This window comes from Zalophus californianus, chromosome 4 (assembly GCF_009762305.2).
Source record: "Zalophus californianus isolate mZalCal1 chromosome 4, mZalCal1.pri.v2, whole genome shotgun sequence".
In the NCBI taxonomy this organism is placed as follows: Eukaryota; Metazoa; Chordata; class Mammalia; order Carnivora; family Otariidae; genus Zalophus; species Zalophus californianus.
In genome coordinates, this window is record NC_045598.1 from 101,052,720 (window position 1) to 101,066,802 (window position 14,083).

General features: G+C 46.9%; 1 protein-coding gene across 1 annotated transcript in view; it reads right to left on the bottom strand.

Moving 5' to 3' along the window:
• ZNF697 (zinc finger protein 697) overlaps positions 1 to 3,453 on the bottom strand; it is a 28,326-nt gene extending 24,873 nt beyond the window's left edge. The window contains exon 1 of the mRNA XM_027567868.2: positions 3,317 to 3,453. The gene's annotated coding sequence lies outside the window, so the exon portion shown is untranslated. The remainder of the gene's footprint in view (positions 1 to 3,316) is intronic.
• Between the last annotated feature and the right edge of the window lie 10,630 nt (positions 3,454 to 14,083).

The window sequence follows — 14,083 nt, forward strand, 5'->3', positions numbered from 1 at the left end:
CAACTTTGCGGAAAATCTGAGAGTCTGCTCTGCCTTGCACTTTTATACACAACTAGTTTTAATCCTGGTAGGCGGCTCGGGCTATAAAAAAAAACCAAAGCAACATGACATGTCAGTGGTTTCACTGCAAAATACTAGGATGGCCTCTGTGACGCTGCTTTCTAGAAAGCACATCTCAACTTAGGGAACAGTCACCTTCCTCAGTCCAGGAGCCAGGTGAGAAGTCACTAATTACCCACCTGGGATTAATCCATTCTAAACCCTGTCTATAAGAGTTTGAAAACATAGGCTGGCAAAGAACCTATTCAACAAACTTTAAATGAATGTCTTTGTACTAGACACTATGATAGATCCTTTTAGGGCCTCTTAATCCAGGAGCACAAGGAAAAGCACCAGACAATCACAAACCAGATGCTTTAGATTCACAATTGCAAGGAATCCTCACCAGTCTATGAGAAAGGCTTCATCCCTTTTTTTATAGAAAAGGAAAGAGAAAAATTAAGACATATGCATTGTTTCACTCAATCCTCATTTACTCATGCATTTCAAACAAATATCTGTTCTGCACTGCTAGGTATAAAGCACCGGGTAGAGAGAGCCATTGCCTTCAAGTGGTTTACAGTCTGAAGGGCATAAAATTAACATCTAGCTATCACAAGACCAACCAGAGATGTGAGTCATCCAAAGGATACAAAGTACCATGGGGATGAGATGAATTCTGACTGGGAGGTCTGGGGAAGACTTCCAGAAGCATACTACATCAGCTGGGCTAGGATTTGCAGAAACTAATCAGAGGCGGTGCAGGGATGCCTAACAAGCATGGAATTCAACCTGGTGGAGACACACTGGTGGAAGACGGTCTGTGGCGTCTGGAAATGGGGAGCTGTTTGCTGCAAGAATGGGTAGGTATGCTGCCGTGCCCTGGATCCAACGGAGGGCTGAGGTAGGCGGGCACAGAACCGTGAAGGGTTTTGCATGCCAAACAAAGGAGGTACTTATACTGAGTACATTAACATTACACAGTGCCAAGAAACCTGTTGGGGCGGGGGGGGGGGGGGGGGGGGGGGGCAAAAAAAGAAGGAAAAGAAGTCGGATCTTAGATACAAAGAAAAGCCCACATACCATTGGCATAGCTTCAGGCTCCAGACCTCTTAAAACGGCACTGCAGTTTTGGGGAGGGAGGGTTCCACTCTCCCTGAGCAGGCAGTATCTTTCTTGTCTTAATTTATCATCTTTATCATCAACCTTTGCCCTATCTCCTTCCCTTAACTGGATGCTAGAAATTAGGCAAACATGTAGATTCTGAGGAAACCCAAAGAGCTTTTCTTAGGGGGTGGGGGGAGGAAATGTGGTACAACTCCCATCAGCCTTAGTCATACACCTTCAGTGAGATCAGCCCCACCGCCTCACTCCAGCGGCATCAGCTGGTTTGCCTCAGTCTGATTTGTTTCCATTTACCTCCTTAATCCCAGTGGTTTTTGAAGGCCATCAGTGTTCTCCTGTGTGTAACGTAAAGGGTGGCCTGACTTCCCATTTCTCACTTTGCTTCACTCTGGTGCCATCTTATTCTCTTTGGGGCCCACCTGGAATTCTGACATCAAATTCTCCCCCAACAACCACCTCCATACACACACACACACACACACACACAGCCAAAATGTTCCAGCTAGAAATCATCTTCCAAACTGACAGAACTCTTCTCCTTTATTTTGCCATCCTAAGGCCCTCAGCCTGGACAACTGGGTTTCCCCCTCCCCCCACCCCATTCTTACCTTACCTTCCGATGCTTCATCTCTCCTACAGAAATCAGTGTCGATAGTGTGGTTCTCCCTACAAACCATTTATACAAGGTGCAGGGCTCTGTGCCCTACCACATCCTCCTTACCATGAGCCTTGGATGCTCCTACCTCACCACCCAAGTGGCATTTTTAAAGGTCCATTTGGCTCTTAAAATATATTCCACATTAACTAATATCCATATGTTGGCTTGTTAAGAGAAGGCAGTGACCATCTGGGTACAGCACTTAAAAAAAAAAAAAAGAGGGGAAGGGGAAAAAGAAACAGAGGTCCAAGCGAGTTCAGATACAGCAGTAACACTTGGGCCGCGTTCAAAGTTGCCCACTCATCCATCACAGCTCCTCCAAAACTATTAACTTGCTAGCCATTATCTGACCGCCTTCACCACACCCTCAGTCCCCCAGGGAAGAGGATAAGGCCAGAGTGGATGCAGCGTATTCATGTCACCCCACAGGTAAAGGACGAATAGGTCCGCTATAAAGGCGGGATACAACATGACCAAATTGAATCCAGCCTGGCGCTCATGTAGCAAGGGGTGGGTGATTCACTACTGGGGGGAGGCGGACAGTTGGGAAAAAGGAAAATCGTGGAAAGTCCCAGAGGAAGTGGTAACCCGATTCTCGAAGCCTGGCCAGAACGTACACTGGCTCTTAGGTACACTCAGCGCCCCTGTTGCCGCTGCCCACCCCAACCTCTCTACTCGCCCTCTCCTCCCAACACGCGCCTCCCCATGCCTCCACTCACAGCATTATCCTTGCGTGAACGGATCACCTTTGCCCCGTTCGCTACCCATCCATCGGCATACATGGACATCTGGGGTTGGGAAGTCTACCAGAGCTAAACGGCCACCCTCCGGGGCGACGAGCTGCTGCCCATCTCCCCACCCACTCATCCTTATTGTGCCATTTGCCCAGTCTGATGGCAGCGCAAGCCGCGGACGTGAGTCGGCTAGAATGCAGCGGAGAGGGCAAAGGAAGAGCACATTTCACAGGGACCCAAGATGACCCGCTGCCCCCACCTTGGAGTGCCCTACCCCCACCCCTCCAGCTTGGAGTCGGGGCTGGGGGAGCAGACAGACAAGGGGAGGGAAGCACACTCGGTCCCTGTCCGCAGCTGCACACAAAGCCTTTCACCTTCTCCTTGCCTTCCAAGCTCCTCCCTGGGCTTCGCTTTTCCGAGGGTCTCGGATGCCCCCTTCGGTGGTCGGCGGGACGGTCCCACCGGCTCTCGCCGCTCTGCCTCCTCCTCCCTCGCGTCTCAGCCGCCTCCTCCCCGCCCCTCCGCCACAGACCCCGGAGGGAGCTCAGCCCCGGGCTCCGGGGCCGCAAGAGCACCCCACGCGCGCGGGGCCCCTGCGCCCCCGGGCAGCGGACAGCGGTCCAGCGTGCGCTGCACAACTTCGCCCAACCGCTCCGCCACCCGCTCCCAGGCGCACAGCCCATCCCCGCAGCGGTCGGGTCGGGTCGCGAGTAACCCCAGCCCCAGGCGGTCGTGAGCCCAGCCGCAGCCGCGCTCCTACCTGCGCGGCGGCGAGGAGCGAGGGCAGCGCGCGCCCCGGCCGGAGCCCCGCGCCGCGGCGCGTCTGCCCGTGTGCGGCGGCTGCAGCAGCTGCAACGGCCGCGGGCTGGCTGGCAGACTGGCTGGCTGCCCGACTGACTCCTCACTGGGGCTTCCTGTAGGGCTGGACAAAGGACATTTCCTGGGAGGAGCAGGGGAATGTTCCCAGCATGCCTCGATTTGTAGTTCCTGAGGACTTCCTGCCACCACGGCAGCGGGCGCCCGGCAGGCCGCCCCGGCCGGACCCGGACCCGGCACGCGAGGACACGCGCTCGCTCCTTCCCTCGGCGCTCCAGGGCGGGGAGCGGCGGGGGCGTCGCGCCCTGGGTCCCGCCCCGCGGCCCCAGCGGAGCGCGGCTCCGCGCGCCCGGGTCCGCGCTCCCCGTGAACGCGTCCGCCCCCGATAGCTGGTGGCCTGCCGCGGAGCCTTCGCGGGGTGCGGGAGGACTCTGGGGTGGGAGCGGCCTTTTCTTCAGAGAGGGGGAAGTTTGGGGTGGGTTCGCTTTGAGTTGTCTTGTTTTTTCAGTAGATTTTCTTTTTCTTTTTCCTTGTCTTTTTTAAACCGCCGGAATCCTGCTGGGGGCGGATTAAAGAACTTGACTGCTCACCAGGAATTCAGGTTCCCTAAGATCTTGGCCCTTCATCCTTAACACCATAAGAGCTGATTGTTTCCAGATCCTGACCCGGTGACATTGCTCTCTCAGATATTGGCCTTGTCCCAGGCATCTTTTCAAGAAAAGTAATTAAATTAAGCGATTGAAAACAAATTACATGAATTAACTCCAAGACACGTTAAAAAAAAAACAAAACAAAACAAAAATCCCACAAACCCTGTGCTGCTGATTTAGGAGCGTGCCGGAATTTCTGCTTCTCTTTCTCTCATTCACCTTTGGGATTCGGTTTCGTCGGCCCTATGAACAGACGCGATGGCCACTGTATGGCCTTCTGTATTGGGGGTTTAGGGAAGGAGGGCACTGACTGTAAGAGAGAACTCCACTTCCAGCCCAGCCTATCAAGAGTCTTCAACATCCTCCACAAATTCCTGTCTAATTCTGGAACTGCATATCCGGGACCCTCGTGGGAAAAATCAAGGAAGGGCCACATGGAGACTTAATGACGAAAAGCAGTGCTCTCTCCTAAGGAGGGTAATCAGAATGTAATGGATGGAGCTAGGAAAGGAAGAATTCCAGCATGCTCCAAAATGTGTTTGAAAGTAATCAGAGAGAAGATCATAATGACCCTGCCTAGCCACTTGGCCTCTCTCATTTCAAATGCACGTGAATTAGAACAAATGCATGAGGGATTCAGTGTGCATTTAAGAAAAGTGCATCCACTTTGCTGCTGTAGTTCTTTCTCTGGAGATACTTAACCACAGGGATAAGATGGGCTGGATCCATTTAAGGTGTAGCAATGGTGAAAAGTGTGCAGATATGATTACCTACCTCCCCAAAGTTCCTGCTGCATGTCACCCTGTTGACTGTCCACCTAAATTAATTGTGCTGTGATCCTTGCATTTGCCAGACCCTACAAATTACTGCTTCCTAAGGGTTTGCAGTCTGGTAACATTCCAGTGAAACTGCCCCCTCCACCACCACCGAGAAAAAAAAGATAATTGATAATCATTTGGCAAATCCAGCGACCTCTTGTAGTGTTCAGTTTGAAAAGATGAAACACTTGCTGTAGCATTTAACATTGCCTGCTACGCCCTCAGCAAAGCTATTTTCTGCCTTCCTTCTAATATAGCACACTCTCCTCATTCTCCTCCTACATTTCTAAGTTAGCTCAAGATACCTAAAATTTCACTCGTCTCCATCCCATACCAAACCTGTCTCTTTGTTGCCAACCCAGGTTAACTGGTGACTTCAGTAAAGATCTATTTAACACTTACTACATGTTAGTCACCATGCCCGGAGTAGACATATGTTAACATTCCACTGTAAGACATTTACTGAGTAAGTTCTGTCTTAACCCTCAAGAAGTTCATATTCCTGGGCTCCATGCCGGGTGTGGAGCCTACTTAAAAAAAAAAAAAAAAAAAAAAAGTTTATACTCCAGCTGACATCACACAGACAGTTACCACATAATATTTAAGTGCTATAACAGAGCCATACACAGAGGTTTGTGTTCTCAGACGGCAGTGCTCTTTCTGTAAACTCTTTTGTTCCAGCAAGTTGAGGAGTGGGTCAGCAATGGCCAGAGGAGGGATCAAGAGGCCGAGAAATGCAAATAGAGTACATAGGGACACTCACTTAGTGTGTGAAATTTGGTTGTGAAGGGGTGGGAAGGAAATAGGGTCTAAGGGGAAGACAGTTTCTGTTTGTGGGCTTTTTATTTGTTTAGTTTTTAAGATGAGAGCTCCTTGGGGATGTTTAAAAGCTGATGGGAAAGTTCTAGGAGAGAGGCAGAGGGTGAAGACAGAGGAGGGAGGAAGGAGAGAGATCAGGCATTCAACAAATACTTGTTGAATTAACTAATTCCTGTTACATATCATTGCTGAAGATGTTGAGATGGACATTAATAAATTGCACATTCCCAGCTAATATCGGCAAAGTCTGAGACCAGACAGAAATGACATTCCTTTCTCCCTCTGTCATGTATCCTCCCCCGCCCTTCAGGGCCTCAGGGGAGGTAGTAGGGCGTGAGGAGAGGGAAACAAGGGCTCCCTGATGTCACAGGATGGAGGTCAAGTTTTCCAATTCTACAACAGGTTCCAAAGGCACATGGCAACTTCAGAAAAGTATACACTTTTCAGCCTGTGGGTTTAATTTTTTAATTAAGCAAATATTTGGGACGCCTGGGTGGCTCAGTCAGTTAAGTTGCTGCCTTTGGCTCAGGTCATGATCCCAGGGTCATGGGATCCAGCCCCACTTCAGGCTCCTTGCTCAGAGGGGAGCCTGCTTCTCCCTCTCCCTCTGCTGCTCCCCCTGCTTGTGCTTGCTCTCTCTCTCTCTGTCTCTGTCAAATAAATAAATAAAATATTTTTTAAAAATTAAGCGAATTTTACCCTCGCCTTTTTCCCCCCTTCACTTTGAGATAGAATAGGTAACTATACTCATCCTCACTTTTTAAAATGAGAATTGAACCTGAAGAGATTTGCCTACGTGTTTTAAGCTTTCAAGCATAAGGTGGACATCTGTTGTTTCCTTACCCTCACAAGCATCCAATCCTCCCCGCCACACACACTTTTTTTGGTAACAGCATCTTTGGGGAAACAATCCCCTTTCCACCTTAGTCCTTACCATTTTGAGAGGGGCTCTGCTTCAGTGGTGGGTACATAATCAGCCCCTACCAGCTACTTCGTTCCATTGCTGTACAAAGAATAAGCTACTAGAGGAAGCAGAGCTGAGAACGGTGGGTGTGTGCCTGCAGGTGCACACACGCACAAGGGCAACATAGAGATAGAGAGACTGAGATCAAGAATGCATGCACAAGCAAATCCTTATGATACTGTCTGATCACTCCTGAAGCCAAGGTAACCCTAGATTTTTTTGTTAGATGAGCCAGAACATTCCCTTTTGGGCTTAAGCTATTTTGAGTTAAGTTCCATCTCTTGCAGCCAAGAGAGTTCTCTACAGCTGAGTATGGGGTGCTGTCGTGCAGATCCCTCGATGTGCAACTGGCTAAGTTGAGGAAGGATGAGAGGCAAAAGGACCCCTCTGTACCAGGCTAGGGAACTGGAAATCCTTGTGATGTGGTAGTCAGAACACTGAATGAAAGGTCTCCAGGTCCCAGCATTTCAAGGGTGGAGTTTTAGAGGTCTTGATTGACAAATGTCAGCATTTTAGAAGGCTTGGACTGCTTGCAGAGTCTATAAATATTCAAAAGAAAGAGACATGGTAATGTTGAAAGTGGCCTCTGCAGAAGCAGGGAGGAAGAAATTACAGCTTGGCTAAAAGACGCTCTTTCTGACTCTAGCCAGTAAACCCAAAGGGTCAAGAGTCAGATATATTGAGCTATGCCACGATGAAGAAAGGAAATTCTCTGCCCTTTCCAGAGTAACAGCAAAGGCAGGAAAGCTAAAAACAACAACAACAACAACAACAACAACAACTCATCATGGAAAGACTGTGTCCAGGGTCTACATCAAATTCCTCCTGCTGTGCCATCCCTGCCTGAGAAAGGGAAGAATTAACCACATTTTAAGTAGGGTGACCATAGAATTTATCATCCAAAATGGGACAGTTTGGAGTGTGGGGAGGGTGCTATTAATAATTACACCTGAATGACAGCTCTAAAGCAGATCACCCTAATGAAAAGAGCTCACCACTAGGATCCAGCCTTGCATCAAGAGGCCAATCTGTCAGTCCTCCTCAATCCCAGTTAATTGTTTCCAATTGCCCCTAGGCAGAGGTCAAGATGGTGGCCATTAAACTGAAGACTGGAGAGTGAATCAACCCGAAGGTTCTTCATTAAAAGACAGAAAGCTCCAGGCCAGGGTCTGGAGTGTAGATGAACTCCAACATTGCTGAGCTACAATGGCAAGTGGGTGGCTAAAGCAGTTCAGTCCTGAGAACGGAAACCCTCCCCAATTCCCACTGCAGTTATGGTCACTGATGAAAATAATCAATCAGAATCTTTCTCAAGAGTTAAGGTGGAGACAGGTCCATTGGCCCAACAACTCAATCCCTTTCGCGAGCAGGTAATTCTTGCTATTTCTAATTAGCAGAGTTGAATGCATCCTATAGGACAGTCTCACTGCTTATTATTTTCCCTTTCCTTTGCTTTCAAGTAGGAGTTGCCCTATTTTCCCTTCTAGCACTTTACACGGACTGTGTGGGGAATCATCAGATTTGTAGTGTCGCCAGGAGGTATCAGAAAGAACAGAAATCACTTAAAGGTCAGGGACTAGGAACTAGACCCAAAGTAAAGTTCTCTCCCTTTGGAGTGTGGGTGAGTACCTTTTCATGCATGCATAGAATCTTTACATGCTATTAAGTGGGAACATTTTTTAAATCATGTGTATGGAAGAAAGGAAGCCAAGAGATGGACTGTAGGGCACAGCTCTTATTTTTGGCTGGCTCAGCTTGCATTTCTCTTCTTAGAATAAATGCCTTAATTTTCCTTCGGGGGAACTCTCCGTCTCTCAACTTCAGTTTTGTCTAGAATAGCCTTTCACCTTCCCCACCTCTACCTCTTGGTCCCGCAGCTCCAGGGCTAGGTCTGTAACCCAGCGGGCCAGTCGGCACTCCCACAGACCAGTGATGGGTTCAGAATAGGCAACTGACCCAGAAGCTAAGGTTAAAGAAGCCCTCTTTTTCTATTGGAGCTGCTAATTGAAAAGACCACATAAATCTGAAGAGGCTAGAGGCTGGAGGCTGAACGTGGCATCAAAACAGAAAAGAGTGGAGAAGAGGGAAAGACAGAGAAAGAGAGAGAAGTTTGAGATCTTGAATTCAACCTGTCCCTGTACTTGTCAGATGTATGAATGATTAAATGTCCCTAACCCTAACTGTGTTCATTTATCTAATTGAATTGGATGTCTACCCACTTCAACAGAAGTAGCTCTAACTAAACTCCTCCGAGAATGTTTTTTGGTGTCTCTTGTGGTAAAAATACTCAGGAAAGAGGGAGGGAAGCAGGAGGCAAGAATGGGCTGACCTGGACCGTGCATCAGTGAACTGTTCTTTTTTTTTTTTTTTTTAAAGATTTTATTTATTTATTGAGAGAGAGAGACAGAATGGTAGAGAGCATGAGAGAGAGGAAGGTCAGAGGGAGAAGCAGACCCCCTGCTGAGCAGGGAGCCCGATGCGGGACTCGATCCCGGGACTCCAGGATCATGACCTGAGCCGAAGGCAGTCGCTTAACCGACTGAGCCACGCAGGCGCCCCTCGGTGAACTGTTCTTTTTCTCAGTAGACACCTGTACCCGCTCTCTAATTCCATCATCCAGGCTGCTTAGGACTGTGTGTGGGAAATGGACCACTTTCTAGGGTCAAAATGACACAGAACACGAGGATCAGTCAGTGCCTGACTTGGAAGAGATAAGACATGTTCTCATCCTTCTATCGGCACATTTGCTGAAAAATAAACAACAACAACAAAAGATTGTCAACCCTTACGGTTATTGTGTAACTTGGCTTGTTTATTACTAGGTAACATACAGCTTTGCTTTTTTTGTTCTTATGTTTTGTTTTCTGGTGGCATCTAGCTTCTTCTTCCTAAGCCCTAAAACTTGGATTCCCACATCTGGGCCTTTCTTCCTCCTCTGCCTAGAGCTGGCTCTCCACCATCAGTCCCAACCTTTTTGTGGATAGCTACTTCCCACCCTGAACCTAACTGTCCCCTCCTTATAGAGAGCTTCTCAGACCACTCTATCTACAGTAGACTCCCCTTCTTTCTCTCAGTCCTTTGTTTTTCTCATGTTTGAAACACTTTAATAAACTTTGTTTTCCTGTGTTTTGTCTCTCCGGTGCAGCTAGCTAGGAAACTCTGGAGAGTGTGGTCTGTGTCTCTCTGATTCATAGTTTTGTCCCAAGAGTCTAGCACAGTGCTCAGCTCCTACAGCAGGAATTCAAAAGGTACTTGGTGAATGCATTTAATGAAGAAATATTTTTTTAAGCACCTGTTGAGGAGCATTCATGTTCATGGTGGGCAACTTATCTTAGATACACTGTTTTATTTTTTTTATTATTTTTTTAAAGATTTTATCCATTTACTTGTCAGAGAGAAGGAGAGGGAGAGCACAAGCAGGGGGAGCGGCAGGCAGAGGGAGATGCAGGCTCCCCGCTGAGCAGGGAGCCGGATGTGGGACTCAAACCCAGGACCCCCGGGATCATGACCTGAGCTGAAGGCAGACACTTAACCCACTGAGCCACCCAGGTGCCCCAGATCCACTCTTTTAAAGTACACTTCTTATTAAAGTATAATGTGTAAAAAATGAAGATTTCATTAAAGTAAAATATGCAGATATCGAAGACTATCTTATTTCCTAGACCAGAATCTGGGGATGGGATAAGTGAGAGCATTTTCCATCCGATCAAAGGAAATAGAGGGAGGAGAAAGGAATGCTTTTGCCGCGATTAACTTGGCTGAGGGCTAGCTCTAGAACAGTCTGCCTCCTACAAATGTTTCCCCTAGCATGATCACAAGACTTTGTTTCCTAGCTGGGCTCCAAATAGCTTAGAACCTCTTGTCCCTCAAGGATGGGTAGAAGAGGAAAATAAATTGTGAGTACTGGGAAAAATTAGGTTAATATAGGCCAAGGTATATCTTTCAGGCACCTCTGTACTTCAATAACTAGAAAGATATTTAGTTCACTAAGTTTTTAAAACAAATCTGTATCTGATTTAATGTAGAAACTTTAGATGCCCCCTCCCTAAGATTAGAAGCAGGATAAGAATACCCAATACCACTGCTACTCTTCAAGATGGTACTGGAAATCTATGCAACCCAACATGACAAGAATATCAAAGGTATAAACATTAAAGAAGAAGTAGCAAAGCTGTTATTTGCAGATGATATGATCATCTACATGGAATTCATCATAAACCAGGAACCATCTATTTAACGTTCACAAATAGGCTCTATTTCACAAATAAGGAGGCTCTGAGAGGCTACATTAGGCCAAGGTTATTCAGAAGTAAGCCTCAGAAGCTGAATTTTAGCCCACGAGGCAGGAATGAGAACATTTGGTGTGGGAGTGTGAAGGGCAGAGCCGGGAAGCTCCACCCAGCAGCCCTCCACCCATGCCTGCACCCTTTGTGCACAGTGCTCAGCACTGGGGACACCAAAATGACAGCCACAGGTCCTGATGGCAATCTGGTGAAAGACACATGGGGAGCACACGGGGAGAGAACTCTGTGAGTGGGCTTACGTGGCAAGCGATCGGGGCACAAAAGAAACTGGGCTTGTCAGAGTTTGCTTTCCCAGGGGTGATACCAGAGCCGAGTCTTGGAGAAGAACAGAAGGGCACTCCCAGCAAGGACAAAGACCGAGGGGCCATAGCAGAGGGGGTGGGGCAGGATGGTCCTGCAAGATGACAGAGGCTAGAGAATCAGCATGAGCTCAGGTCCTAAAAGACACTGTGAGCCACGTGGAAGAGTGTGGACAGTGGATGCAACACTGGGGTAATGAGACAGACTGGAAAAGAAAGTATCTATAAGGGTGGACAGACTGGAAAGAACATGGCTCAGCCCTCACAGCTGAATGAGGAAGTGGGATTAAACTGTTTTATTTTCTTTGTGTCTGCACTCGACAGCAATGATTACTTCCGTTGTCATGCTCATTTTCCTATCCTTTACCACAGCTTTTTAAAGGGTATTACCAAAACTTTATCCTATGCTGAATAAGATTACATTAAGCCTCCAACCGACTTGGCTAGTACCCCCCACCCACTCATCATCTTTTCTCCTTGACCCTTATGGTTTCATCACTGGGTTTATTATCTCCGGTCAAGCAAGAGGGTCACCCAATATGGCTTCAATGAAACAGAAAAGAAAAATCCATTTATTCAACAAATATTTACAGAGCATTTATAGTGCCGGGATACCACAGTAAATAAAATATGGTTTCTACTCTGAAGGAGCTTACAGGCTTGAGTTGACCAAACAGATAATAATATTTAACACCAGAATCAGCAAACATTATATGATACTGTGTGCCAAGCTGTGTTCTTCCATACAGGAATCTGTCAATCAATCATTTAATTCTCCGGACAACCCTATGAGGCAGGTTGTATGAGACATCCCCACCATCTTACCCGACCTAGTGGGCCTGGAAGCCCAACAGCATAGCTCCAGTGTCTGGGATTCACTTTAATGGCCTAATGACAATCTAGTGTGATAAATGATATGATGCAGACATGTTGCATTAGGGAAACATTCAGGGTAATTCTGGCACCTAACCCAGTCTTAGGGGTTAGGAGCCATTTTCTGGAAAACTTTCAAGCCAAGCCTGAAAGGGGCAGTAGGAGTTAGCCAGGTGACAGAGGAAAGGAAGGAGGTGATTCTGGGTCAAAGGAATACTAAGTGCAAAGTCTCAGAGGCCAGAAACAGCTTGGCACCCATTGTACAGCATCCTGGAAGGCCAAATGAGGTCCGGATAAGGGAGTGACAGCGGGGGTGGGGAGGAATAGAAGTTAAGTTGGCTGATTTAGATCTTAACATTTAGTGCTAGAAGAAAACACGTAGACAAGACACCGGAACTAAGTTCCAGAAAATCCTGAGTTCAAATATTATATCCCTTTCAAGACATGATGACTTTTTTTTTTCAAGCCAAAATTTGAATGACTTTTTTTGGATTTGTGGATTCATTTAATATCTTAGAAAAGTATTTCTTATTAACCCCATGGAGTTATGTGTTTAACCATTCATCTTTGTTGAAAGGAATAGAATTGCATTAAAATCAGGGTGCCTGGGTGGTTCAGTTGGTTAAGCGACTGCCTTTGGCTCAGATCATGATTCTGGAGTCCCAGGATCGAGTCCTGCATGAGGCTCCCTGCTCGGCAGGGAGTCTGCTTCTCCCTCTGACCCTCCCCCCTCTCATGCTCTCTCTCATTCTCTAATAAATAAAATCTTTTTTTAAAAAAAGAATTTCATTAAAATCAATATAAAATCACTCCTACAAGTCAGTTACTACCACGATTGAACCATCATTCTTAAATTCAACATGTATTTACTGAGGACCTACCATATGTCAGGCCTGGTGTGTGACACCAGAGGACACCTCAGTGAAGACAGGTCCATGAGCTTGCGCAATGCATACTTCAGCAAATCCTGAGTATCTTAGAAGTCTAAAACCATGATTTTCATATTTGTAGAATATATAAAAAAATTTTTAAGATTTTATTTATTTATTTAATTGACACAGAGAGAGAGACAGCGAGAGAGGGAACACAAGCAGGGGGAGGGTCAGAGGGAGAAGCAGGCTTCCCGTGGAGCAGGGAGCCCGATGCGGGGCTCGATCCCAGGACCCCGAGATCATGACCTGAGCTGAAGGCAGTCGCTTAACCAACTGAGCCACCCAGGCGCCCCTTCATATTTGTAGAATATATAAAATTTTTTGTCCAAAGATCTCATCTTACAAAATAAAGAAACTAAAGAGGCTAAGTGATTTACCCACATTCACACGACTCAGTATAATGCAGTGCTGGGGACTTGACCCAGAATCACATACTTCCAGGTGATTGCTCTTTCCAGGAGCACTCTACTCACTTGTATCTCCTGAGCCACGGGTTCAAGAGGAGTGTTTGACAAGAAGCCAAGTAGTGCTGTAAGTCAGTATTCTCACTGGACTATTTCTTGAGCAAGCTAATATTCTCTCCCTCTCATGAGATAACAGCCTAGAAAAAGCCAACATTGTCCAATTTACAAAAATGTTTTCACATTCATTATCTCGTCCGAGCTTCAAGTGATCCTATGAGGTAGACTCCATAGATGTTAATCTCCATGCAGACGAGGAAACGGAGCTTTAGAGTTTCCCTGACAAAGAGCCAGGAGGTCAGGGTCAGCTGCCCCAGGCCACAATCCATAGAGGCACTGAAACTACCCTGGAATTAATCAGAGATTCCGTGTCATTTAACTCAGATTTCCACCAACGCTCTCAACAAAAGTGATGAAATGTAAATTGTTTCTATTCTCACTCAAGAAGTTAAGTGTCCTTGGATAAAAATATAAAAACACTCCCTGGTCTGTGGATGTACCTTAGTGGAGATTTTCTGTGATACATACATGCATGTTTCTTGGTGTAACTAAAGTCTTGTCCCAACCCCAAGAAGACGTGAAGCTGGCAGC